This window comes from Mustela lutreola, chromosome 7 (assembly GCF_030435805.1).
Source record: "Mustela lutreola isolate mMusLut2 chromosome 7, mMusLut2.pri, whole genome shotgun sequence".
In the NCBI taxonomy this organism is placed as follows: Eukaryota; Metazoa; Chordata; class Mammalia; order Carnivora; family Mustelidae; genus Mustela; species Mustela lutreola.
Window position 1 is genome coordinate 24,159,250 of NC_081296.1, and position 9,622 is coordinate 24,168,871.

Consider the following 9,622-nt stretch of genomic DNA (forward strand, 5'->3'; position numbering starts at 1 on the left):
CACCCGCGGTCTTCACCCTTGGTCTCTGGTCCCACAGGCTCCTCCTCCTACCTCTCTCTGTCTTTGGCTCCTCCTGCTCTTTCCACTCACTAAGTCAACACTGTCCCCAAAGCGTTGAACTAAGTCTGCTCAGTACCCTGTCTTGACCGTTCTGCATCGACCACTGCCCAGGCTTCCACCTTCGCGTTAAACAAAGGACCTTCTCAGCTCCGCATCCACGCTAGACCAGGTCCCTGAGGCCTGACCTGACCACGCCCCGAAGCCTAGGCCGGCCACGCCCCTGAGGCAGGCCTGACCACGCCCCTGAGGCGGGCCTAACCTCGTGGCCCGCCAGGTTTGGCAGAACCTCCAACGCAGGCCGGACCACGCCCCGAGGCCTAAGCCGACCACGCCCCCGAGGCAGGCTTGACCACGCCCCCAGGCCTGGCCCGACTCCTGGGTCTCAGGAAAGCTCCAGCACTCCTTAAAACAAGGTTGTGGTGATTGATGGCCGTGCAACTCTGTAAATACACTAATAACCGCTGAATTCTACACTTGAAAACAGGCGAGTTTTATGGTATGTAAATGATCCTTTGAGCGAAGCTTTAGGAGACAAAAGGAAAAGTCCAACAGCACCTAGCTCTGGCCCCCATCCCAAACTTCCATACCTATGGCCCTGTCACCAGGGAGCCCCCGCTCCTCAGACGTGAATCACCCTTGACCCCTCCCTCGGAATAACTTCTCTAGCCCAGAAGGGTACCAGCCAAACAACTTTCGCGCACCAGGATTCCTCAAATCCAGGTCCGCCCCCATCCCCATCTCTCCTGAGCTCACAAGTCATCTCAGGAAACCCTGCTCCGGCTCTCCCCTCGGTGGGTGGCAGCAGGGGCGCCGCCCCCCAGGGAGCAGTGGGACGTATGGCAGAATGCTTTGGGTTGTCTTGTGGATGGAAGGCCCTGGGCACTGATGGGTGGGGAAGGAGGCGCTTCCCCACCAGGCAGCCTCACTCATCAAACATCCCCTGTCCTACAGGACTTTAGACTGTCCTGGCCACTCTGTTACACACACACACACACACACACACACACACACACACACACGTCTGGCCTGCTGTTATTTCTAATGCTAAGTCATTCTCGTATCGATTGTTCATATGTTCCTTATTTTCTTGAATTTCTTATGCAGAATGCCTTCTTATCCTCTTACTTTCTCAAATTCAAAATTACTCACTCTGTCTAGATGTGAGCAGCCGATTACCTCACCGTGTCTTTACAATGAAGAGGGCTAGTCGAGAAGCTCTCACGCTGTGCTGCTTGGACCTGGAGCCACCTGCGCCCTGGGCCCCCTATTCCCAGCAAGAGGGGCCGCCCTCTGTGGCTCAGCCCTTCCCCGGGGGACAGGTGGTTTCTCTGCACCTTTCCGGGGCCCAGGATCTCCAGTTGCCAAGCAGCTGGCGCTCCCAACCTACTCCTTCCAACAGCTGGCACTCCAAACCAGACTTCCTGGCACCAAGAGGCCTGGGTATTCCCCCTATAACCAGGCTCACATGAGCCCCATAAAAAGGGAGAAGGAGGGAGCCTCCACCAGCACATCCTCCCGCCAGGCCCTGCCGCGCTCTGCGTGGGATGCAGGAGGATAGGGTCTCCTATGGTAAGGGCCTCCATGCCCGGATAAGGCCTCTTCCTTAACTGAGCTGGTGACAGTGACAGGGCAGAGTCCAGCCTGAGCTGTGGGACACACCCTGCCACCCTCGGCTTACTCTGCTCCCTGGGTCAGATGTCTTCACGCCTCTGTCCTCAGGGCAAGCGTCCCTGCTCACCACTGCTGGTCAGCGGTGAGCTCTCCCTTCCCTGAGTCATAACATTTTATTCATAGCTCTCTAAGGCTATAGATCACTTCCTCTTTTCCATAGGAGCATTCCATTCCTCCCACGGCAGTCCTTCCCATGCAGGGTCCTATCATTGCAGAAGTATTTGCAGGGTAGCTCTGACATTCAAGACACTGTTCTCGGCCCTGCAGAGACTCGTACGTAGGGAACGTGGCCCATACCTTTGAGAAGTTCACAGTATATTCATCTATAGCCCTTGGAGTGAAAAGATCTCAGTAGAAAAGGGAAATGGAGAGAGGAAAGAGACTACATTGATCATCAGATAAGGATAAATGTGACCCTGTTTAGATCCATTCTGTGCTCCCGGCCAGGACATTGCAATATGGCGACTAAGCTAGGGAGTTTGGGGGTGCTGGCCATAGCAGTCTCCCCCAAGGAACGTCCCCCCACCAAGCTTGACAAGGACAAGGTTCTATCCTGTGGGCCTCATGAAGTCGCTTCAGTGCTGCTGGATTGAGAAAAGCAGTTTCCTTGGGGAGGAAAAGGGTCCTCCATGAGAGTCTCTGGGGGTCTCACTTCCTTCTTTCTAAGACCCAGATGGGGAGAGGGGGAGGGGCAGCTTCTGGCCATGACAGAGGGAAACCCAACTGCCACTCCTCTAGGGACCCCTACCATCCTGGCTAATGACGAAGGCCAGGCAAGTGTCTTCTAGAGTGAACAAACCAATGAAGGGAACTAATGAGAATGTAAGTCATAAGACATGAAATGATGCCGGCCATGCCCGGGCATGGGCTTGGGCTTTTGGTTGACCACTTCTGTCACTATCCCACAGCATCACGTTCCTACAAAGCAAGAGGATGGACTGGGCCCAGGGGAAGGGAGGAGAGTCCCCAAGAAACTTCTCTATTCTTTGGCAAACATTGCCATTTCCGGCCAAGGCATGCTGGGCAGCAAGACAGGCTGTGGCCGGAGGAATTGATCATAACGTGGTCAAGGGACAAAGGGCAACCGCGCTCATTACTGGGAAGTGACAGAAGCTAGACAGGGTACTGTCAGACTGAGTGACATGCATCTCCTGGGCTATGTGTTGCTTGCAGGGGTCAAAGGGCAGCATCAACAGCTGCTTGCTCCAAAAAATAATCCTTGCCCCTGAAAATGTCTCAGTCAAAAAGCATTTGCTTTGTCTGGAGGCATTCAGTGGGTCTTACAGGGCCAGAGGTTTGTGACAAGAATTTCTATCCCTGCTCTGAAAGGGATGGCAGCCTTCCAGGTGTCCTGCAAGGCCCTATCAGGTCTCCCCAGGCTCCCCGCCAACTGCCGCTCTGTGGCTTGGATGCGCTAGTGTTAGAATCTCAAAAATAAAGACTCCTTCCAAATGAAAGATAGAACAGACTCAGTGATCTTTCTGTAGGCGACAAAGAGGAAAAGAGCAGATTCTCCAAAAAAATGAGTGCTGATGCTTACCCAGACCCGACCTGGGGAGCTGGATGGTTCCATAGGCTCAGGTTGTCCTTCTCAATCTCTCAGCTTCAAATTGGCCATGTCCCCACCTTCATCCAGCATGGTGCTGCGTGCTGCTCTGAGGGAGCTTTCGGTGCATCCAGGTGGACAGCTGGACCAGATGGACAAACACACACACAGTTGGAGGCACCAGGATTGGGTGGGCGGAGCACAGGCCACGCCAGCTCTTCCCTCCCAGCCAGCCAGGCATGCTGTGAGGGGGCTACCCACACTGTGTCACACACCTCTCAGCTTCCTAGCTAGGTGGTCAACAGGTCTGTATGGAAGTCCGTCCTGTGCAGATCCCCTGCCTGGCTGGAACCGACGGTGGCAGGAGAGCCAGTGGTGAGCATCTAGAGAGCAGGAAGCTGAGGCAGTGAGGGCCCAGAGACACCCTTTGATGTCTGTTCCCTAGGACCCAACCGGGTCTCCATGTACCTTCAAGATTCATTCCTGGCACACAGGTCCCAGGGTGCCTTGGGAACCTGCTTTTATTAAGTAACAGTGGTTTTATTGTTCTGTTTTTCTCCATAATCTTCCAGCAGAGCCTCAGGTCAGCCTGATAGGCCTGTGGCTACATGCAAAGCCCTCCTAAAGCAGACATGCGTGGCCTGTGATGTGGGCACCCTGTTCGCCTCCACTCACTTCATACTCCCACCAAGCTCAGGGCTGTCTTCCCTCTCCTCCTGCTCTGTACTTTGGGGACACTTGGCCTGACACACTTCAAACTGCTGACACAAGTTACTTGGCTGCCTTGAAACCCCAAATAAGGTCAGACAGCAAAACACATCTCCCTGTGCCGCCAAGCCTCCACTCCCGCCAACCCCAGGAATGACTTGGAAAGAATAAAATACTAGTGGCAGTATTAATACCGTGCCCCCACCCCGCCCCCAAGACTCTGGACCCTTTGACCGAGGCAGCCTGTCTTATGAATGTGGTCTGGAGTTTCTCTGCTACTTGGTTATATGTTTACCGACTGGAATATGCCACTTGCAATAGGGCTTTGCTGAGATGGGGCTCGTCAATCTGTTTTCGCCTGTGGTTCTCCTGAGCTCCTGGCCGCAGCCTGCATCCCAAAAAGACCATCATTTGCTGACTCTGAGGCCAGGAGTTTGGCCAAGTTGCCCCGTGGCTCCTTCCACACCACAACACCCGATCTGAAGTTGATGGTGGGTTCTGCATCCTGCTTTGGGGTGGGGGACACAAAGGCCTTCAGAGCCAGCCGATGCCTAAATGACACTGTTTGTAGATCTGGTGACAGCCTCGGCCCCCGTAATAGCATCCCGTGCTGCATCCTGGCAAGGAGCAGAGGGAGCTGGGGAGCCCAGGGGATGCTGGAGGCTGATGGTGGACCTGCTTCTCCTGCCTCCCTGACTGCTGCCTTGTTTAAACACATGTTTAATCTGTACCTGTCAAAAGCATCTGAGAGCAATGGTCTGGCAGCCAGCAGGGGCTCCTTCCATGCCATCAGTCCCCTATAAGTGAGGCCCTACTTAACAGGGAATCCTTCTAGAAAGGCTCTATGTATGGTAAATGCCCCTCCAAGCTGGGGGATATTGGCAGGAGGGCCCTCAGTGCCTGCCCTGGGGTTGTGCAAGAGAGGTTCCCAGTGTCTCTCTCTGTCTCTCTATCTTTCTCTCTGTCAAGATGCAAGCCAGAACACAAGTCAATCTACTTGCCCAGCCTTCTAGACAAAGAACCAATCTGAGCTGATGAGTCTGATTTTCTGGGGCGAGACTCCTTTTTGACCAGGCTCCTCTCCTTATAGACCTGGGATCTCTTGTCCCTCGCCCACCAAACTCGGTCCCTCTCCGGTCCCCAGGCCTGTCCCAAGCATGGCTGCCATTGCTCAGACTGATTGGTCCCAGTGGCAGCCCATTGTCTCAGGCACTGTGATTGGTTGAGAGTCCACACCTCAGCCAATCAGCACACGGCTTTACCCTGGGCCCCAGAACTGGTCCTCAAATGGTTGGGTGGGGATGTGTGACCCAGGTGGAGACAGTGAGATGTGAAAACATTTCTTCCCTCCTAACAGCAGGCAGGGAAAGAAACACCTTTCCTTTCTCTGAATATCTGGGCATGTGGGTGTGAGGCATGGGACTGTTACCTCCATTTTGCCACCTGAAGGAAGCCAGACTAAGGATGAAACCCATACAGTTAGGGAGAAGAAAGCAGAGAGAATCCCTGAGATATGGGGCTACAGGCCCTGGAGTAAGCCATCACTGATGCCCACCCTAATACTGGCATCTACTTAGTGAGAACAGACTTTCCTGTGGTTTGGTATCTTCATGGAGGCAGGTTTTTTTGAATGTAGGTGGGCAAGGGCTGGGGGCCTCCTCAGGGCACTCCCACCCTCCCCAACACACACACACACACACACACACACACACACACTCACTCACTTTCTGGCAAACATGCCTTCTCTGAGTGGTCTGGGTGACCCAGGGATCACTGTTGTACATTGATGCTGTGGACTGACTTACCCGAATCAACAGATGTGTCCAGGTTACCTTTGGCCCTGGCTTGGACCCTCCTGGATCTCTTTCCAAATGCTCCTCTCTGGCCTCTGTGAAGACCTTCAGCTCTGAGATCAGAGAAGAGAGTGAAGGCATGTGGATACCATCAAGGTCAGCCTCCAGTCCCTGGTGAGAGCTCTCTCTGAGCATATGGAGGAAGCCAAGCCTTGGCATTCCCACCGCAGGCTGTATCTCTCTTCAGAGAGGCCAGAGAACAGGTCAAGTGTTGCAGGCCTTCTGGATTCAAATCCTAGCTCTAATCCTCGTTAGCTATTTGACCTTGGACAAATGACTTATACCATGGTGCCTCAGTTCCCTCACCTGTAAAATGGGAGTAACTCTGGCCCCACACAGTTGTGAGAACCAATTGGATAATTTTTGGTAAGAAGCTGAAAACAATGCTAGAAATACAGTAAGTAAGCATTCGAATTTAGTGATTGTTATTTATAGGAATGGATACTCAACTGAGTTTTGTTCTTTGTATTTTTTGTGATGCTAATTTGATTTTATCCCTGGGGAGATGTGTCTGAAGGACTCAGGCAATGGACATCTGAGCCCTCCCAGTTGTACTCGGAGTGGTGAGGCTTCCAGAACTCCTACACTTGCCCAGATTCTCATGCTCCTGAAATGCAGACATGAAAAGGAGGACAGGCTGGGGGCCAGGATCTTGCTACCCCCACGGGCAGATCAATGGTGGAGAGCCTGGGACCCCTGCTTCTCTTGAAGCAGAAGTCCCCAGATGACTGCGGTTCCATTCTCTCCAGCCCAGCATGACGAAGCCTGGAGCTCAAGGTAAACTGATCAAAGAAACTAAAATAAAGATTTTTTTCAACCCCCAGTTAATGCCTAGCACACGTGCATGAATCAGGCCACTGATAATCCCAGAGGACTTGAATGCCCCGAGTCTCTGTGTTTGTTCCACGTTCTGAATCCCCTCTGGACGGAACCTTGTGTGGAGACACACTTCATGGCAGCACAGAGAGGAGGAGAAGTCCTAGGGAGGAAATGTGCAGAGGCACAGCAAGGGCAGTAAGTGGGGACATCACAGAAGGCTGACAAGGAGTCGTCGCTGGAGGGACCTGATTGTCTGGGGCAGTCTGGTGCGCTCCTGCACACCCCGCGAGGCCTCACACCCACGCATCCCTCATTGAGGAAGGTCCTGTCCTTCTCACACCACCTAAGCCAGACACGCCCCCCCCAGACACGCCCATCCGGACACGCCCCCTCCGGTTTGTCCTCAGTCAGCTCGGCTCATTGGGACCTCCCTCTTTGACCCCTGGGCAGTCACGTGATCTCGCTTCGGCCAATGGGCTGTTAACAAATGTGATGCACGTGGAGGCTTGGAAAGTGCTGGTAAAATGGAGCTTGCTCATTCTGCTTCCCTGCCGCGGCTGGTCCCTAACCAGCCTGCTCGTTGCCGAGACATGCGGAACAGAACTAGTGTCCCCGGCTGCCCCAGATGAGGCCAGTCAACAGCCAGTGGAGCTCCAGACACCCGAGCGAGCCCAGCCCAAGTCAGCTGCCTGCAGACCTGTGAGACACATAGATGCTTACGGCTTCGGGCCACTGAGTTTTGGGGTGATGTGTCGCTCAGCATTACTGTGGCAATAGTCACTGATACGGCAAGCCGGGGTTGTGGGGGGCTCCTGCCCGTGCTACGGGGTGGGGAGGGGGCTAACTCTTTCCAGAGCAGAGCTGGAGGCGGCCGGTGTGGAGCATCGGGAAGTGGGTGGCCCTTAAATTAAGGGCGTCCGGGCACCCTGCAGGGCTGATCCTCACCGGCCGTCATTCCCGAAGTGCAGAAAGTGTCAGAAAACGAGGAGGCAAAGACAAACACGGCAGCTTTGCTGAGCACCTGCAGCGGTGGTCAGGTGGACCAGGGGCCACGGACGCTCAGGGATGGGTCAGATCCAGGCCCTGCTGCCGGAGCTCCTCTCCCTGAGATTCTGGGCTCACCATGAGAGTCCACCAGACAGCGTCCACTCGCATCCCTCTCCTCCTCGGCCCCCACAGATAGGGGACTCCCTTCCCTTGACACCTTCCACCTCTGCAGCTGAGCCAGGAGGCCTACCGCTCAGGGAAGGAGAACCTCAAGGTCTAAGGGCAGCCCGCGTCTAGTGACTGATCTCCTTAGGATATAAACCCCGGTCCCCTCGCCCCAACTTGGGACAAGCCCAGCCCCAGACCACACGGAGACTACACCACAGCTCACTTTCTCCCTCTGCCCAGTCCTGCTCTATCGCTTTCTTTTTCATCCACCAGGCTGACCCCCAGAGGACATCCTGACGACCTTCCTGCAGGCCAGTCTCTACCCCAGAGGATTCCCTGGGAAACCAGTTGTGGGAGGTTTTTGGTCAGGGGGAGGACTCAGTGTCTGTCTCTGTCACCTGTTTAGTCCCCACAAAGTTGGGAAGAATCACAGAGCTTCCCAGGAAGGCCTCAGGATGGCACCTGTAGGGAGGAAGATGGGCCGAGTCTGCATGGGGAGGCTGGGCCCTGACAGAGCCACAGTGGAAGAGAACCGAGGTCACCAGGGCTCAGCAGAATCCCAGGTTCAGGACAGACCACCCACTCACTTCAGCTGTCAACTTCCCAGGGGTGAGACATTTTGTTTTTGCCACCAGCTCTGGGAAATAAAGAATCTGCATCATCTTTGCCTCGCGGAGGCGAGTGTTTCTCAGCTGCCCTGACGCCCCGGATGTGAGGCCGTCACATCCGGGGAAGTAGGTCTAGAATGGACGGGGCTACAGACTGAATGTTTGCGTCCCCCCCAAAAATTCAGATGTTGAAATCCCTACGGCCAGAGGGATGGTGTGAGGGTGTGCAGTCTTTGGCAGGTGATTAGGTCATGAGGGGGGAGCGAGCCCTTGTGAATGGGATTAGTGTCCTCACAGAAGAGACCCCAGAGAGCTCCCTCTTCCCTTCTAACATGGGAGGACACAGGGAGAGGACAGCTGACACAGGAACCAGGAGCTGAATCAGCTGGCCCCTGATCTGGGACTTTCAGCCTCCAGAACTGCGTGAAGTAAGTTTCTGTTGTTTATAAGCCGCCCCCCCCCCATCTGTGGTATTTGGTTCTATTGGCCCGAATAGACTAATACAGAGGGTATGAAGAGGACCCTAGGGAAGTTCTCTGGGGTCCCCAGTGGCTTGCCCAGGCCTAGGGAGCCACCAGTTCGGATGCTGAGCTTCAGAGACCTACTAAGACAAGATTTAGTCACACCAACCCTAATTCCATCTTTGGATACTTGCGAGTACCAGGGGCCGGGCTGGGCACTTGTGGGACGCTCTGCCAAGCCTGCTCCAGGAGCTCACGGCATAGCCGGGACACGTCTGCATCACAGCAGCCTAAGATATCTAAGCCTGTGGTGTCTTAGCACCTCTGCACTTCTCCATGGGGGAGAAACATGGGATTGTAGGTGCCCAAGTGCAGGCGAGGTGCTGTCTTGCTGGGGCAGGTGGGAAAAGCTGTACCCAAGGGAGCAACGACTCGAGGCAATGTCCATAAAAAGGCCCACAGAGTCCTGGTCATGGTCACGACCTTCTCCAATGCAGGCCACACGGTTTCTGTGAGGGCTGGGACCTGGGGACCTTGTCTTCCTTCCTGTCATCTTTTTAATATCAGCACCAGCACAGGGTACACAACTTCGCAGACGCTCCACATCTGTGTGTTGGAGGAATGAGCCAACAAGACCGAGGCAAACACATGTATTAGTTAGAGATAGCTGTGTAACAGATCATTCCGAAATGTAACCGCTTAACACGACAAATACTTATTATCTCACTCAGCTTCTGTGAG